Genomic DNA, 5,958 nt, shown 5'->3' with positions numbered 1-5,958 from the left:
CAATACATACAGTCAGCTGTCTGCATAATGCTCATGTCTCTCAAATATTCGGACTCGCTCGCCCTGTCAGTGAAGCTAGGTGGATTACGGGTTCTATCCTGGTCACAACTATACAGTCTACGTCTGCAGAAACAAATGCCTAAATGCGATACAATAAAAAGTGCCTGCCTGTTAGATTAACCTACTATGACCAAGGGAGTTCGATCTGACCCATAAAAACAACACGTACGCTAATATAATACTTTCAAAGGAAATATAAACACGCCAACAAGGAATCTACAAACAATCATCTACCCTAATGTACGGGGTTCGAGCTTGAGGCCTAGCTCTATATTACTAAGAATTTTTCTTGCCATAACTAATCTGTTGACTGACGGCCCCCCTATTCATATCTAAATTTAAATGACATGCTTGAAACAGAATTGGAAAGCTCTGACCTTATGTTATTGATGACATGACGGAGCGGCCCTCCCTGTGGACCACTGAATTTACCACATCATGACGGACTGCGACGGTTGTAGCAGATACTGGTGACCTCTTGGAGACATTCTTTCGTGCGTGACTCCTTCGTACCGCTCCTTAGATGGTTGGAAGATGTCCCCTTCGACGTCGCGCTGATCAGGTGCTCCCAACGTTCCTGGATCGATGCCCGTTGTCGTGTTGGCTTCAGCTCCGGTTGTGGCTTCCTCGCAATGATGATGTCAAAACTCGTTCTGACTTGATGCTGGGTTTACTGAAAACAAATTCATTCATTACAGACTGTCCAAACTCGATGCCTGTTTCCACTACTATCGTGTCTCACACGTTACATTGACCAAGTCTTGTTCAGAATTTTAAACCTGGTACACAATAGTTTCTTCACTACTCTTAGTCACTGTTATTTCATCCCTTCACTCGGACAACATGTAGTACTCGAATTACCTTGAGCCTATATTTATTTTAGCATTTCGTACTGTTACAACTTGACCTCACAGAAATATGAAGCTACTAGTTCATCAGTCTCTTACAGGCAGCACCTCATCTCCCCATAGCATATCCTCACAGGTAAAATCAAGAATTCAGCTGAATATTCAAGTTGATTACTTACTTCCTTGCAGATACAGTAGTACTAGTAGTATGTGCAGCTCGAAGACAAAGCGTTGTTCTCAGTACCAACACGCAGTATGACGACTCGTTCAAGCAGCCTTCCGGTCAAAGAATGAGACTGATATGCCAGGCGGCCTCACTTTTATAATCCAGTTTAGCGTAACCACGCCGCTTGATCGCGTGCAGGATCCGCGCGCCCGTGACTCGCCGTTCTCCCGCGCAACTCCCGCCAAGTACTCTATTTAATAAATGCATTTATGATTGCAGCCCTAATGCATATCCAAATTAAGCAGAAACTATGCAGGTTGCATTTCTTGCATCAAATCCAATGCAACTCTTCCGTAACCAAAGATATTAATTTAATTCTTTCTTCCCTCCTAATGTCAGTTTTGCCGGGATCCGGGAAGCGTCCCCAATCTTCATTAAGAGGCTTGGCTTGGGACATAACTCCCTTTAATGAGGTTCTGGAGATTTCTCATAATGACGCTCCAGCTCTCTTCACCCAAGAACGCGTCTTCTGGACTCTTTTATGAAATATGCTATAAGACAATGACTTCGTGGGTGGTCTTATGTAATCCCAATCTCAATACTAAAATCGATACTCTTCGTCCATGAACAGTATGGTTCACAATCGCTTTCCACATTTTTGGCTGTCTACGGAGGAAGAGCAGACCACTCAGGTTTCCGTCTGGTCGAATTCGGTGCATGTTGTCAGTCACGTCCATCCATCACACTGTTTAACCGGGCAAGCATCGTGACTAGGAAGGACTAACGCAGACAGCAGTTGCAAACCGTCTTGGAGCCAATCAAAGTGACGTGTCCCAAGTATGCAGGAGGTATCAGCAGACACATTCAGTGTCGGATAGTCCGAGGATAGGTCGTCCTCGTTCCACAATAGAAGGTCACCACAGAGCTCTGGGATGACCTGCGACGGACTTCAGGTGTGCTGCAAGTGTCCATGCAAACCATCACGAATCGTTTACATGCGAGAGCTTTACACTAAAGGAGTGGAGACTTGCAGATTGGCATATTATTCTGCTCACGGACGAAACTAGGATCGCCGTTCACCTCGAAAGTCATCGCTCAAGGCTACATCATATCCAAGAAGTGTTCGGATTCCAAGGAGGGTCAGTAATGTAAGATGGAAGGGGGAACGGGGGGTTATAATGCTGGGACTGCGAACGCCACTCGTGCCTTTTGACGGTACAATGACGTGCGAGCGTTACATTTATGAGTGTGTGACCAATTGTGCTTCCATTCCGGTAATAAATCAGCGATGAATTCATTCTTTTGAACGACAACCCAACCACGTCAAGCGGGGGAGGTACAAACTTTCCTCTAGGAATTCGACATTGCCCGAATACAGTGGCCTGCGATTTCGCCAGACATGCGCTGTATGGAACATGCATGTAATATACTGAAATGTGCTATTGCTCAGTGTCCATACCCTCTCATAGCCTACCAAGAGGTCTACGAGTTGGCCGTCGAAAAGTGGGACGTCTCCTTCAAAATGGCCTGGACAACTCGATTCGCAAGTTTTTTTATTGAAATTTTACAGTATGGCAAAATGCAAACACCTCCCATCCCTATGTTCTGGATCAGATTTCTTTCTGTATGCATTTTGTAATTTTCTCTTCTCGTATTCATGAGAATACAGTCTATCGTAGTATAACATGCATTACCCACCCTAGCGCAAAGCCATACACTGGCCAGCCATGACCTCATGTCTCAAACAACCCAGTCTCAGTAAGGAATGCAAGGCAGGGCATAAAATCTTTCAAGCCCGGTAGGCTGCGTATTATAACACGGGAAACTGTTACATATTATGTTACTACAGTAACTGTTCTCATAACCAGACTAACATGTTTATCCGTCCTGACGCGCGCATGTCTTTGAAGTTTATACCAAGACGGTTAGCCTTTTCAATACTGGGTAGTAAGTCTCAGTTTTAGTTTCTTAATTTTTGCATTACTAAATTCCAGAAACCTAGCTCAATCATTAGATCTTATTCTTAATCTGCTTACCCTCCAGGGTTGGTTTTTCCCTCGGACTCAGCGAGGGATCCCACCTCTGCCACCTCAAGGGCAGTGTCCTGGATTTTCAAACTCCGACTCGGGGGTACAACTGGGGAGGATGACCAGTACCTCGCCCAGGCGACCTCACCTGCTATGCTGAACAGGGGCCTTGCGGAGGGATGGGAAGAGTGGAAGGGATAGACAAGGAGGAGGGAAGGAAGCAGCCATGGCCTTAAGTTAGGTACCATCCTGGCATTTGCCTGGAGGAGAAGTGGGAAACCAAGGAAAACCACTTCCAGGATGGCTGAGGTGGGAATCGAACCCACCTCTACTCAGTTGACCTCCTGAGGCTGAGTGGACCCCGTTCCAGCCCTCGTACCACTTTTCAAATTTCGTGGCAGAGCCGGGAATCGAACCCGGGCCTCCGGGTGTGGCAGCTAATCACACTAACCACTACACCACAGAGGCGGACTCAATCATTAGATAAATTTTAAAATGAAATCCACGAGAAACTGGGAGACTCAAATTTATGGACGTTTGTCGATGCAACAACTGATTTTCTGGGTCAATATGGCGCAATTCTGACTGTCGGCAAGTTAAGAATAGATTAACCTGGAACCCTCCATATTGTGTACAGTCAAGTTTCGTGACTCACAAATAATTGCATAATATGCGGTTTGAAAAAAGGAATACGAACTTTATTTGTCCGTTTCTCTGTTGTAGTGGTTAGTGTGATTGGCTGCCATTTCAGGAGGCCCGGATTCGATTCCCGGCTCTGCCATAAAATTGGAAAAAATGGTACGAGGGTTGGAACGGCGTCAACTGAGTAGAGGGCTGTTCAATTCCCACCTCAGCCATCCTAGAATTGGTCTTTAGTGGTTCCCTACTTCTCCTCCAGACAATTGTTGGGGGTGTTATTTAACTTAAAGCTACGGCCGCTTCCTTCCTTCTTCTTTTTGTCTATCTCTTCCAATTTTCCCATTCCCCCAAAATGCCCCTGTTCAGCATAGCCGGTGAGGCCGCCTGGTCCTCCTCTCCAGTTGTATCCCACGACCCAAAGTCTCACGCTCCAGGACACTGCCCTTGAAGCGGTAGAGGTGGGATCCCTCGCTGAGTCCGAGGGGAAAAAACAACCCTGGAGGGTAAACGGATTAAGAAAGAAAGAAGACAGGGATTCCGTTTGTTACTTCACGAAAGTTGCACGTCAGATTTTTAAGGTCGTGAATCCAAACTGGTCGTCCCGAATTTACCATGTGTGACACATGTAAAACAACAATTCAAGACGCCACAATAACGTTTGCCCCTTGCATCTCTTGGAGTGGCCGGCCCCAAGGCTAAATGGTTTTTGATTGAAGCAGACTCGGGTAGGGATTTTAATTTTCATTGTTTAACTCCTGTGGCTCGGGGACTGGGTATTTGTGCTGTCTTCAAACATTATAATTAATCTTAGCTAGGGGCTCCATCCTCACAGACTCGCAAGATCTGCACCAGGCCTCTGCAGAGGCCACATACATTATTATTCTTTCTTTCTTCTTTCTTTCTTTCTTTCTTTCTTTCTTTCTTTCTTTCTTTCTTAATCCGTTTACCCTCCAGGGTCGGTTTTTCCCCCGGACTCAGCGAGGGATCCTACCCCTACCGCCTCAAGGGCAGCGTGAGACTTTGGGTCGTGTAATACAGCTGGGCAGGAGGACTAGTAGTTCGCCCAGGCGGCCTCACCTGCCATGCTGAACAGGAGCCTTGTGGGGGGATGGGAAGATTGGAAGGGATAGACAAGGAAGAGAGAAGAAAGCGGCTGTGGCCTTAAGTTAGGTACCATCCCGGCATTCGCCTGGAAGATAAGTGAGAAACCACGGAAAACAACTTCGAGGATGGCTGAGGTGGGAATCGAACCCGGACCTCTGGGGGGGTGGCCACTGCACCAAAGAGGCGGGCATTATTATTATTATTATTATTATTATTATTATTATTATTATTATTATTATTATTATTATTATTATTATTATTATTATTATTATTCTCTGGGATTGACATCTCTTAGATTTTGGTGAAGCTAGTGTGGAGTCAATTTTGTACGTGGATGCACCAAACAGTGCATTGAATAAGACACATGTTAAGGACTTCGTATGAGATTAGTTTTCTCGAAAAGGTTAAAGGTTAAGTCAGTATCCAGCGCTCCGAGATCAGTTGAGGCCAAGGCGACGTCAACTCAAGTGTGTGACGGAACCAGTTATATCGAGGACATAGCACTGTCATATCAAAACTTGTGGAGTCAGCATGCCGTGTGCAGGGGGTATAGCTCAGTGGTAGAGCATTCGACTGCAGATCGAGAGGTCCCCGGTTCAAACCCGGGTGCCCCCTTCGAGATTTTTATTTTGCTGTTACACTTTTACCCTTGCCTCTGTGTACCCATACAGCGAATGCAAGAGTTCATTTTCGTTTTAGGCATTAAGTTTGATGAATATTTCATATGGAAATTCGAATTAAGTAGGTACTCTGTCGTAATGTCACCCAAATAACAAGAATGAGCGCATGGTGTCGTATGTTCCTCGTATTTAATGTTTTATTAGTCTTTAATTACTTTCTTTCTTAATCAGTTTACCGTTCCCTCGCACTCACCTTACCTGGAACGTGAGACATTTGGTCGGGTACCAAAGTTAGGTACCATCCCGGCATTCGCCTGGAGAAGAAGTGGGAAACTACGGAAATTCGAGGATGGCTGAGGTGCGAATCGAACACCCCTCTTCTTCTCAGTTGACCACGCGAGGCTGAGTGGACTTCGTTCCAGTTCTCGTACCACTTATCAAATTTCTGGGCAGAGCCGGGAATCGAAACCGGGCCTCCATTTATCATCCAGAGT

At 45.7% G+C, this 5,958-nt stretch overlaps 1 non-coding gene across 1 annotated transcript; it reads left to right on the top strand.

Moving 5' to 3' along the window:
* Positions 1 to 5,387: 5,387 nt before the first annotated feature.
* On the top strand, positions 5,388 to 5,459 carry TRNAC-GCA (transfer RNA cysteine (anticodon GCA)). The gene has a single exon. It is a non-coding gene; the product is annotated as a tRNA-Cys (tRNA).
* Positions 5,460 to 5,958: the final 499 nt, after the last annotated feature.

This window comes from Anabrus simplex, chromosome 7, assembly GCF_040414725.1.
Source record: "Anabrus simplex isolate iqAnaSimp1 chromosome 7, ASM4041472v1, whole genome shotgun sequence".
NCBI classification, from domain to species: domain Eukaryota; kingdom Metazoa; phylum Arthropoda; class Insecta; order Orthoptera; family Tettigoniidae; genus Anabrus; species Anabrus simplex.
This window is presented reverse-complemented; position numbering and strand designations above follow the sequence as displayed.